Below are 12,929 nucleotides of genomic sequence, written 5' to 3' on the forward strand. Positions count from 1 at the left end.
GAAGTTTGACAGGAACAAGAAGTATACAAGTTCCAGAAACACAACGTGTTTCAAGTGTTGATCAAAGGATCATTTTATCAAAGATTTTCCTGTTCAGGATGGAGAGAAAGGAAAGACTAAAGGAAAGGAGCAATCCAAGGAGTCAAGAGTCTACAAGCCTTACTTCACCAAGGACAACGTTAAGAAAGCCATGCTTGCTGCTTGGGGAGACACAGATTCAGAAGAAGAAGAGGAGGATCAACTATCAGAAGAAACTGCTCATTTATATTTAATGGCAAAAACTGATGAAGCTGCCAAGCTAAAGGAGCTTGAGTCTGAGGTATGGTTCTCTTACAACCAATTAAAACATCTGTCTAAAGAGAATCTAATAAATACTGTTTTGGAAATTCAAGAAGATTTAAAGGAATTGCATAGATCCAAACAGCAAAGTGATAAAGCTTTAGTAACTTTCAAAGAGAACAGTGAATGGGTTGATAACATGAAGTTTGATATTCAATACAGGTTCTTCAGTCTGTTTGATGATAATAAAATTTTAAAAGACACCATTGAGAACCTCAAACAAAATAACATACTCTTGAATGTGGAATTGTCTTTGTTAAAACTTACTGTTGATACTCCTAACTCTGAAGTTCCTCCACCTACTGATTATCCGAATTTTGAAAAATTAAAACATGAGTTGGAAGAGTTAAAAACGGATAAGGCACGTCTTGAGGGGGAACTTGAGAGGGCTAGGAAAGGTAAGCAACCAATGGAGTATAGAGTTCCTGAATGGATCACTAAGGCTCAAACTAAGAATACTGAAGGTTTAGGTTTTAAAAAGAAGTTCCAGAAAGAAAAGAAGTATGTCAACTTGCCCAGTAGCATTGTTTGTTATTTCTGTGGCAATACAGGGCATAAGCAAGCTAAGTGTCCTAAGAAAGAACAAAGTACTCAGAAAAATATCAAACATGTAAAACAAATCTGGGTAAAGAAAAATGAATTAACCCATATTACACAGGAACCCAAGGAAACCTGGGTTCCTGACTCTAACGTTTAATTCTTCTTGCAGGTTCCAGTGAGGGGGAACAACAGTTGGTACCTCGACAGTGGTTGTTCTAAGCACATGACTGGAGATAAAACTAGATTTCTCTCACTGGATGCCTACTATGGTGGAACTGTGACCTTTGGTGATAATATGAAAGGTGATATAATTGCTATTGGCAAGATAGGAAGGTCACGTTCCCATGCTATTGATAATGTATTTTTTGTCGAGGCCTCAAGCACAATTTGTTAAGTATTTCACAGTTTTGTGACAAAGGTAACTCTGTTAGCTTTACTTCAAACAAGTGTAGAATCATCCACAATGACACTGGGAACATAATTTTAGAAGGAACTCGTAAAGGGAACACATATGTTGTGGATCTTAACGAGGTTCCTAACAGCAGTTTAACATGTCTTAGTGTTATTGAGGATGATCCTCTGTTGTGGCACAAAAGATTTGGCCATGCAAGCTTTTCTTTACTTGATAAACTAAGATCTAAGAACTTAGTGGAAGGACTTCCTTGCATTAAGTTCCTGTATGATAAAGTGTGTGAAGCTTGTGCTAAAGGTAAACAGACCCGAATTTCCTTCAAGTCCAAAAAGATGGTAAGTACCAAAAGACCTTTGGAACTCATTCATATGGATCTTTGTGGTCCAATGAGAATCCAAAGCAGAAGTGGTAAGAAATATGTAATGGTTATTGTTGATGATTTTTCAAGGTTCACTTGGGTTTTCTTTCTTGTAAGCAAGGATGAAACGTTTGATGAGTTTGTTGCTTTTGTTAAGAAAGAACAGAGAAGAACAGGTAATCAGTTGATACATCTTAGATCTGACCATGGAACAGAATTTGAGAATTCAAAATTTGATGAATTTTGTGCTGAGTATGGTATGGATCACAATTTCTCTGCCCCAAGAACTCCACAACAAAATGGAGTAGTGGAACACAAGAATAGGAGTCTTGAAGACATGGCAAGGACAATGCTGATATCAAGCAAGCTGCCTAGGAACTTCTGGGCTGAGGCAGTGAACACTGCATGTTATATACTCAACAGAGTATCTGTTAGGGCCATCACTAACAAAACTCCTTATGAACTTATGAAAGGGAGAAAACCTAATATTTCTTACTTTAGATCTTTTGGTTGCAAATGTTTTGTTCACAATAATGGTAAAAGGAACTTGGGAAAGTTTGATGAACGTAGTGATGAGGCAGTTTTCTTAGGATATGCCTCAAATAGTAAAGCTTATAGAGTTTATAATTAAAGAACAATGTGTGTTGAGGAGTCTGTACATATTATATTTGATGAGACTGAAAATTTGGTTGATGTACAGGATTGTGATGATGATTTCGAGATTGGACTTGTGCGTAAGCAAAATCCAGATGAGGAATCAGTATCACTGCAGAAGCAGCAAGTTGAAATTGCAAAAGTAACAAATCCTGAAGCAAATGTTGAACCAGAGTTGGAGAATGCACCAGGAACTCAACTTCAAGAACAGATTGAAAATCATAATGAAGGCCAAAATGTGGAAACTCCTGAAGAAGTTCAACCTGAGTTCCAGAATCAAGTTCCTACAGAAGAGCCAGTCAACAATAATGAAGAGAGGATGTATCCAATCAAAGATTTCACTCCAAGGCCCTGGAAATATCAGAAATCTCATCCAGTTGACACAATCATGAGTGACATCACAAAAGGAACTCAAACCAGATCTCAGCTTAGGAACTTCTGTGCATTCAATGCATTCCTTTCTTCTATGGAACCTAAAAATTATGTTGAGGCTTTAACTGACGCAGACTGGATTAATGCTATGCAAGCTGAACTAAATGAATTTGAAAGAAATAAAGTTTGGCATCTGGAACCTAGACCTAAAGACAAGAAGTCCATTGGACTAAAATGGGTATTCAGAAACAAACTAGATGAACATGGTATTATTGTCAGGAATAAAGCTAGACTAGTTGTACAAGGTTTCAACCAGCAAGAAGGAATTGACTATGAAGAAACATTTGCACCTGTAACCAGGTTAGAAGCTATTCGTTTACTTATTGCTTTTGCTGCTTATATGGGTTTTAGGCTGTACCAGATGGATGTCAAATGTGCATTCTTAAATGGATACTTAAATGAGGAAGTCTATGTGGAACAGCCTCCTGGATTTGAAAATCCAGAGTTCCCAAACCATGTCTATAAGCTTGACAAGGCTCTTTATGGGTTAAAGCAAGCTCCTAGAGCATGGTATGAAAGATTATCTAAGTTCCTTTTGGCTAATGGTTTTAAACGTGGCAAAATTGATAAAACATTGTTTTTAAAGTCAAATGGAACTGATATCTTAGTTGTACAAATTTATGTTGATGATATTTTATTTGGTGCAACTAACGAATCTCTGTGCAAGTATTTTGCTGACCTTATGAGTGGAGAATTTGAAATGAGCATGACTGGAGAATTAAATTTCTTTCTTGGTTTGCAAATTAAGCAAACTGAAGAGGGAATTATGATTCATCAGCAAAAATATATTAAGGAACTGATCAAGAAATACAAGTTGGAAAATGCCAAAACCAACAATACTCCTATGGGAATTTCTACTAGATTGGATGAAGATCCATCTGGAACTTGCATTGATCAATCTATGTATCGAGGTATGATAGGCTCACTACTTTATCTAACAGCTAGTAGACCTGACATATCTTTCAGTGTAGGTTTGTGTGCCAGGTTCCAAGCAAATCCAAAGGAGTCTCACTTATCAGCAGTAAAAAGAATCCTTAGATACCTGAAAGGAACTGATGATTTGAGTCTCTTCTATCCTAGAAGCGATTCTTTTGATTTGAATAGTTTTACATATGCTGACTATGCAGGTGACTTGGTAAACAGGAAAAGCACTTCAGGTATGGTACAGTTTTTAGGACCTTGTTTAGTTTCTTGGGGTTCCAAGAAACAAAACACAGTTGCTTTATCTACAGCAGAAGCTGAGTATGTGGCTGCAGCAGCATGTTGCTCACAAGTCTTATGGATAAAACAACAGGTTAGAGATTTTAGTATTATTTTTGAATGTGTGCCTATTTATTGTGATAATACAAGTGCTATTTGTATCTCTAAAGATCCAGTTCAACACTCAAAGGTAAAACATATCCACATTAGACATCACTTTCTTAAAGATAATGTGGAGCAAGGGAATATTAAGTTAGAATTTTGCCAAACTGAAAATCAAATTGCAGATATTCTAACCAAGCCCTTGAACAGAGAAAGATTTAAGAAATTGAGACTGGAACTTGGAATGATCAAGCTGAAATACTAGCCTCTGAAGTTCCAAGATATGGCAAAGTCAAAAATATTGTATATAGAGCTAAAAGGAACTTCTACCACAAATTTGGTGTGATAAACATAGCTAAAGTGTCACCGTTGTTAACTACCAAAGGTAAGTTCATTAAATTGCTCAACAGCTTAAGTTATTAAATTTGTACATTGCATACATGTTGAAAGCGTGTTCCAAGAGTGTTTTATAGAAACTTCATTTAAGATTAACTGAATTTGGAAATTTAAAATTTTTTTCTGAAAGATTCATCCAGTGTTTAAATTTTGAAAAGTTAATTGAATTTGTTCAATTAATGACTAAACAGTGAAAACTTCCTAAATTCCCTCACACCGCTTCATTTATTATAAAAGCATATTTTCACCCACTTCTTTCACCTCACTGTCACATCGAATTTACTCCCTCTCAGTAAAACTTGGAAAACCCCTTTAAAACCCTTTCTTAAGCTTCAATGGTGATCATTGCTGAGTTTGTCTCCTCTGAAGAATCCCAAAGCCCAGAAAACTCAATTCAGGAAGAATCATCGTCTTTAGCCATGGTAAACTACAAAGCATCTTCTACCTCTAAAACACCTTCTGAAAACCCTAAGAAATCTCCTCCAAAACCAAAAGAAGTAGAGAGTACAATCGATCAAGGGGATTCCTCTGTTTCGAATGTTCTTCAAAAATTGAAAGAGTGGAAGGAAAGAAAACAAAGTGTAAAGTCTCTGGAAGAGCAAATTGAGGAAGTTGATGAATTTGAAAAAGAGAAAAATCCAGAAGAGACAACAGAGGAGAACAAAGAAGAAGAAGAGATGAGCGAGGAAGAAGAAGAAGATAAAGAAGAGGGAAATGACTCAGAAAGGGAAGAGTCTGAAAAGGAAGAGGAAGAAGGGGAAGTGACTGATCAAGAGGAACTTGAATCTATGGCTGGAAGGTATGTTGTTGGTCATCGCATTGATGTTGTTTGGTGTAGAAAAGCAAGATTTCTGGAATTTCTTGATTTAATTAAGTTTCAGGGTTGGGAGTTCATGTTGTCTAGAGTATCAGCAAACCTTATGTATCCTGATGCTATGACTGAATTTTGCCAAAATTTTCAAGCAAAATTAGGAACAATTACAAGTTCGGATAATGGGGTTAAAATCGAATTGAATGTTGAAACCCTAGGTAAAATTTTAAAAACTCCTACTGAAGGGTTTGATTCTTACATTAAGGGAAAGGGAAATGTGAATGTAGGTAGTTATCTGACTGGTGATATTGTTGAAGCCCTTGGTGGCCAGAGAGGGAAGAAGGTCATGAGTCACAATAACCTTAGTCCCTTAAATAAGCTTTTGTTCAACTTGGTAAAGAAGACAATTCTGCCCAGAACTGCTAAAAAGGGGGAAGCATGTCTGTTGGATATGGCAGTGATTTTCTGTATATCTAAGAAAATTAAAGTAAATTTTCTGTCCTTAATGTACCAGCATTTAGCTCACTGTGTTCCGAGTAAGACAAAGGTGGGGTATGGTGCTATTTTGTCTACTATCTTTGAAAATGCTGGAGTTGTTCTGAAAGGCGGATTTGGGGCTTTGAATGAGAAGCCAAAAAATGTGATCAATGAGGAAACCCTTGCTGGGTTAAGTTTGGAAGTTGTAAAAGGAAAAATTCAGAAGTTAGAAAAAGGAGAGAAAAAGAAAGAAAAAGTGACAGGGAAGAGGAAGGAAAAGGCTATGTCAGAGCAGCCTGTAAGGAAGAGTAGGAGGATTTCTGCCAGTGGTGTTCCTCAAACTAGCATGGAACAACCACTGGAATTGGATGTCGAGGAGAATATCCTTGAAGGGCAAGTTGCTGAGTTGGCTGACAGAATGGAGAGGGTAGAGAGTCAAATGAAGGACTCTGCTGGAAAACTTCATGTGCTGACACTTGAAAAATTGGTCCAGGAGCAGGGGAAGGAGTTGAAGGAACTCAAGAGAATGACGCTCAAACAGACCAAGGACCTTCAAGAACAGAAGGAGTTCCAGGAGAAAGAACTTCACAAGGCTCTACAGGAACAGAAGGAGGAGTTCCTAGTGAAGCTCAAGGGGGTTGAAGAAAAGTTGGAGGCCTCTACAAAGCAAACAAAGGAGGACTTCAACAAGATTCTGGAGTTTCTTGAAACCTAGCCTACCCCATCTCAAATTCATCCTACCCCATCTCAAAATCAGACTAGCTTTTTCTCTCACTGTCTTAGTTACGAACATATTTAATTTTCGTTTTTAAGTATTTGAACAATTGATTTTGATTGTAAATTTTTAAAATTGTTCATCTGGATGTTAAATATTTTTAATGAAAAGTTGGAACTCTTGCTTATACTTGTGTGTTGTGTATATTTCGAACACTTATGCTGACGAGTAGATCTTACTTGAGGTTGTTTAGCAGCGCTGCCTTTAGTTTCCCACACTCGATGAATTGCTTGTGGGGCTGTTGGTGGATGTTTCATACACTTGAAAATACAGGACTTTTTGATAATGCCAAAAGGGGGAAAAGAAGAAGCAAACATGGAGGTTGAAGTTGTTCTGGGTTCCAGTTGAGAAAGTATCATAACTTTCTCAGTTTAGTTTATTTTTAGTTTACTTAGCTTACTTTTTGTTTTTGTTTTATTTCTATTGTGTGTTTATTTTCTGTCAATAAAATTAAAATACAAAAATACGACCTTTTATTTTGTTTTAACTTTCTCAAGAGTTTGCTTAAGTTTGTCATCATCAAAAAGGGGGAAATTGTTGATGTTTAAAGGTTTTGATGATGAGGAACTTAAGTTACAGCAAACTCATCTCATAAAGACTTTTCAAGTGTTTGTGCAGCCTAGGTGAAATTGATCTTGGAAATGGAAGAAGTAACTAAAGCTGAGAAGACTTGAAGGAGTTCTTTATCAAGAAAGTTATTCAATATAAAAGAAGAGTTCCCTAACAGGAACTGAGTTCCCTCACAGGAACGTTCCTTTACAGGAACTTGAAGATTGCTGACTAAGATCTTTGGAGGAACTTAGTAAGCGTGGAGTCCAAGTAAACCTACCAGAACAAGAGTACAGCGCAGCAATGTTTTAGTTAAGATTTTATCTTCTAGATTCATTGTTAAATATGTTAAGTAGGATATGCATGAAACTTATTAGAAGCGTGACAGTTAGCTTGGAAAATAAATTAAAATCGGAAAAGATAAAAGATAGAAATCGGAAAAAGATTTTCTTTAAATATTTATCTTTTAAAATCAGTTTGTTAAAAAGATATTATGCTTTTTAATTCAATATTTCTATCTTATTTTCTGAAAAGATTTTCTTCGAAGGATTTAATTAAAAAACCGTGTTTTAAGATAAGTTAAGTTTTACTTATTTATCTTTATGTAAACCTACTGTTTATACAGTTAATACTCGTATAAATATTAGAGAATAACATGAGCCTAGGTTTTTGGTGAGTTTAATGCGTGAAGAATTTACAGAGCTATAGTTGCGTAAGTTTGCCAAGCTTATCATACTGTCATATTAGTTTCGAGTTTCATGCATAGCTTGCCGATCATATACTAGGTGTTAATTCTTGTATTTTGTTTCGGGTTTATTAGGGTGAGAGTATTTTTATCATTGCATACAGAGAGAGCTTCTGGTGAGAAGGGGGAAGATCTGTACTTAGGGAGTACGAGTGAGTTTGAGTGTGGGACTCAAACTGGGTAGAACAAGGTGTTGTTCTGTAGCAAGTTCATTCTGAAACTTGAGAGTAGTGGCTGAATTATAATAGGTTGTAACTTGGTATTTGCCCTATTATAGTGGAATTATTTGTGTTTGAAATCCCTAAGGTAGGGTCGAGGTTTTACTTCTAGTTGGGCACTAGAAGGTTTCCTCGTAAAATCTGTGTGCATCGCAAGTTCCTATTTTGTTCTGTTTTATATTTGCAAAATTATTATTTAGGAACTCAACTACAATTCACCCCCCCCCCCTCTTGTAGTGTTCATCTCAATTAACAGTTTTTGTATCTCTTTTTGTAACACCCCGTCCTTTTGGAACTGGAAGCGTTAGCGGAATTACGCTTGAACGGGAGGCTACTTAACTTCGATTGGCAAAGTCAAGCTTAACCTATGTCCAAAGGAAAATTTTAACTCATTCACACAACCAAATTAAGTTGTTTAAGCTAAGCGCAAACTATGTGAACAAAAGAAAATAGCAAACAAACTTTAACATGGACAAATCAATTACATTCAAAAAAACCAAGGGCAGAACAACCCTTATCGGCCAAACTGGACTAAATTCAAAGTAATTAAATAGTAAACTAACAACAAAGGCATACAAGCCTAAAAGTTAGGTTCTAAACTCTCAATCCCCATCCCATCGTCACAGATATCAAATAAACAAATGAAACCTGCAAATTATAACAACGTTCCTTAATCAGTGGGGAGCAACTAGCAGTTCTCCCTCAAATCAGAAATAGAAGATCTTAGACTTAAATTAACAGAAAGAAACCATAACCACAATCAACTTGAAAACTCAAATGAAATCACTTAAAACCATCAAACCATACAAACAATGAAATATTTCAAAATAAACTTAAAACAGAAATATCAATATTAAATCACTCAATTTCAATCATAATAATATATAGACTTCAAATAAGTAATAATTTAATAATATAAATATTTCATACCCAAAACCTTCAAAACAGTAGAATTGGCATGGAGGGAACGCTAGTGGCCTCGCAATCCACTTCCTAAGGTTTGTCAGGACGAACCCCCGGTCATCTCGCAGAGACCGTGTCTAAGATTGGCCAACTCCTGGTTATGGGTAGATGCCTATAAGGTCTTACACACCCCCGGATGACAACAATTAACCCAGGTTGAGCTACCTAAGACTCGCAATCTAGGTAGTTAGCATGTTCATTAACCATTGAGAAGCAACTCGGCCTCACACCCGACTATGGCCCCACACACAATTCAAAAATCACTTAAAATAGATAATACTATATATGTCACTCAGAAATCTGCAGAGAAGCCAAAAATGGTCTTACACTCAATTCAAACTGCATAAGAAAATCATATTTCTTAAATTCAATTGAAACTCCCTATCAAAACACACTTCAACTTAATAAAACACAAAAGGTATCGTCTGAGTTTGGGAATATAATTAATTATTGAAATTCAACAATTAAGTGCATTCACAACTCTTGGCGAAGTGATGCTAAAGACAGTGTTATCCTTCTCTAAAGCATTACGACGTCGACAATACAATTACAACCCACACATATTCAAACACACATAGAAATATTTCACTTTAAGGGTTTATAATACCCAAAAATTCACACATCACTTATTAACATATAAATTCAACTAACATATAATATTTATAATAAAAATCCCATAAATTCATTTTATTAAACAACAAATCCAAACTAGAGTTTCATAAAACAACCAAAACAGGACAGCAACAAGTAACTCCGAAAATCATCATAAAAACCCAACCAAACATGCTTAAAATGCAAAATAAAAATTAAGGCATATACATACACTCATTAGGCATCATATAAAACCATTCCGGACTTAAAATTCAAAAGAGAACATGCCAAATTAAAATCATATTTACAACAGCCCCTACACTAATGTACAACAATACCAATTATACCAAATCACCCAAAAACCCACCTTAAACATGAAACTAAGCTTAGCCCATTTTAGTACACACTCTAAAAACACAATAGGCCATATTAAACATGCATTAGCGCTTAGAAATCAAGGAATACACAATTGAAATTCACCATCCTTCACACGCCTAGCAGATTAGGGGCAGCAGCTATGTTGCACTAATTTAGGCACTTTAAACTATCTTAAATTATATAAAATCATGCTATATCAATTTAGGGAATATCCTAACATGATGCTAATTCAAATTAGGCAATAAAATCAATCAAGATAATTAATTTAAGACCTAAGAAGATATACTAAACATGGTGTCAGCAATCCAAGAGTTTAGAATATACATGCTCATAAAAAGATAGAATTTTGCATATAAACATGGAATTTCTCTATGGTATAAACTTATAATAATCCTAACATGATAATCTAGAAGATATATATTCAATTAACCTCAATAGCAAGAGTTTATCATGCCCTAAAATACTGCTACTCACACGTCCAAACACAGCACTGGCAGCACTACATTGGCTCACAATTTCAGTTGTTTGGTGGCCTTAAACACCTCCAAATTTTACCCATAATATATCAAATCGATCTTAAAACAATCCTCTAAAATAATAAGAAATAAAATCATTGAATTCATGATTCATTCATGACCAATAACCACGACATACACTGCAGACTTATACGCACATAATCAGATTACATAATCAGTTTTAAGTACCCCAAAAATCATCACAAACATAATATAATCATAACAAAATATCATAAACATATTAAGGATTGATTGTAAGATAACTCAAGCATAAAAAATATGATTCAAACACCCAAAATCACCTTAATTGTACACGAAATTCTGACATACATATCAAGAACGAAAATCAACAAATCAATCTAACCCTAACATGATTTCTACCTATCAATTCAACCCTAAAACCTAGCATTTCTAACCTAAGGGAAGAAAGGCTAGTTACCTTGATGTATAAGCCACCAAAACAAGAAGAAAGGACAGCACTACCAAGCACAAACAACAACAACCAATACGAACAACACCCTCCCAAGTAGCCTTGTGCCTTGTTTCGTTTCCGTGTTGTTTTTATAGGGGAAATGGAGCACGACTTTTGCAGAGTTTATGGCAGTATGCTAGTCTTTGATTTCCCCTTGATTCCCACCTTGAATCCCACAAAAAATATGGGGAGAAGAGGAGTGAGTTGCTGCATCTTTTGGGTGGAGAAAAACCGATGAAAGTTAGCCTTGTTTTGTACGTTATAAGAGAAGGAGAAGGAGAGGAGTTGGGCAGCCATAATTAGGTGTTATTACCATTTATTAGAGGAGGTTACTTAGGGTAAAATGATCAGCCAAATATCCCTCAAAGCTGCTATGTACATCAGCGTAAAATGGGCTCAAAAGAAGCGCACCAACAAGCCCCATAATAACTAGGTTCAAGGCTTTTCGTTGGGCTTGATTAAATGATTACTTTAGCTTAAGAATGGGTTTAAGGAAGATAATAAACAAGTCTATCTTAATCTATATAGTCATGAAAACTTTGAGGAAAAATTCGACCAATATATAAATGCTAGTTGACCCGAAACTAAACTAGGAAAGGAAAGTAATGGAAGACATTTTTAAAACGCGTTCAAAAACAACAATATAGATTATATTATTGATATCTCAATAATAATAATGAAAATAAAAATTTAAATCACAATACAAAAAAATATTTATATATAGGTCATATGTACCAAAGAACGACATAAAAGACGAAATGCGAAACCAATAATATTATTCATTTATAATGACCTAAATAATTAAAGGACATTGTAATGAGTTTTATAAATATAAAATAAAGAATAGTTTATAAACAATATTAATTCGATAAACGAGTTGACGGAATCACCCAATACCACTTTACTTATCGATATTGATACAATTGTACGTAAAACGTCTTAAAAACCCTAAAATCATTTTATACATATAGAATTGACACTGTAGTCAAGGAATCACCCATGATGACCTATATCAATTTTAATAGGTTAAATATCTGAATTGACACTTAAACTTAAGGAATCACCTTTTAAAGCTAATCTCAATTCAGACAAGTCAAATACAGTTTGAAATGATTAAAACTCAAATATACAACATAATACCTTTCAAACCTTTTGTCAAAATATTATAATTAGGGTCTTAAAAGCTTGGGATGACCCTTAAATCAAATAACGATTTTAATAATTAAATTATTAGCTTTTTAATTTAGAAAAAATAGAGTTTCAAACTAGAATTAGGTTTAATAAGTTGAAATGCACACAAAATAGTGGTTCAAAAATACGGGGCGTTACACTTTTACTTCATTTTCTCTAGTTTTTCTTACATTTTCTTTACTTTGCTTTTTCCTTAGAAGTTTTCTTATTTTCTTGCTTTTCTAGTTTATTTTGCATTTTCTTCTTTACTTGCTTGATTTTCTTTTTTTATAGGAAGTTGGTGACATTCGAGAGTCTCAAGTGTGTCCTCCTCGAAGTTTTCAAGTCAAAAGAGATGTCTCGTTTCTCCATTTGAAGTCCAAGAGCAAAGGAATTTAAGAGCTTGTTCATCAAGGTTGCGCTTTCATGTCGTGTGGGCATGAAGGAGTGGTGTCGAACCCACTAAGAGTGCTCAAACTTACTGCCTATAGTATCATGGCTCATCTTGAGCTCACGAGGACAAGCTCGGCCGCACTAGGGAGGTTCCCCTGCTCCAGCCGCATGGGCGCGCGCGAGAGGAGCGGCCGTGCGCGACCCTGGAGTGGTCGCGCCCCCTTCCTCTCCCTGTTCCGTATCCTTTTTGTAGCGGTCGCGCTTGCAAGAGAGGGACCACGCTCTTTGAGGTCCTTTTTGGAACGTCTAACTAACTTCTTTATAGTTTGTTTTGCTATGTATAGGGAAGTTTTATAAAGAAGATAATTAGAATTAGATTTTGATTAGATTTTTAGAGAGACAAACTCTTGATTTTGTGGTATTGTTCTTAGATTCTAGA

This window comes from Chenopodium album, chromosome 8 (genome assembly GCF_948465745.1).
Source record: "Chenopodium album chromosome 8, dcCheAlbu1.1, whole genome shotgun sequence".
NCBI classification, from domain to species: Eukaryota; Viridiplantae; Streptophyta; class Magnoliopsida; order Caryophyllales; family Amaranthaceae; genus Chenopodium; species Chenopodium album.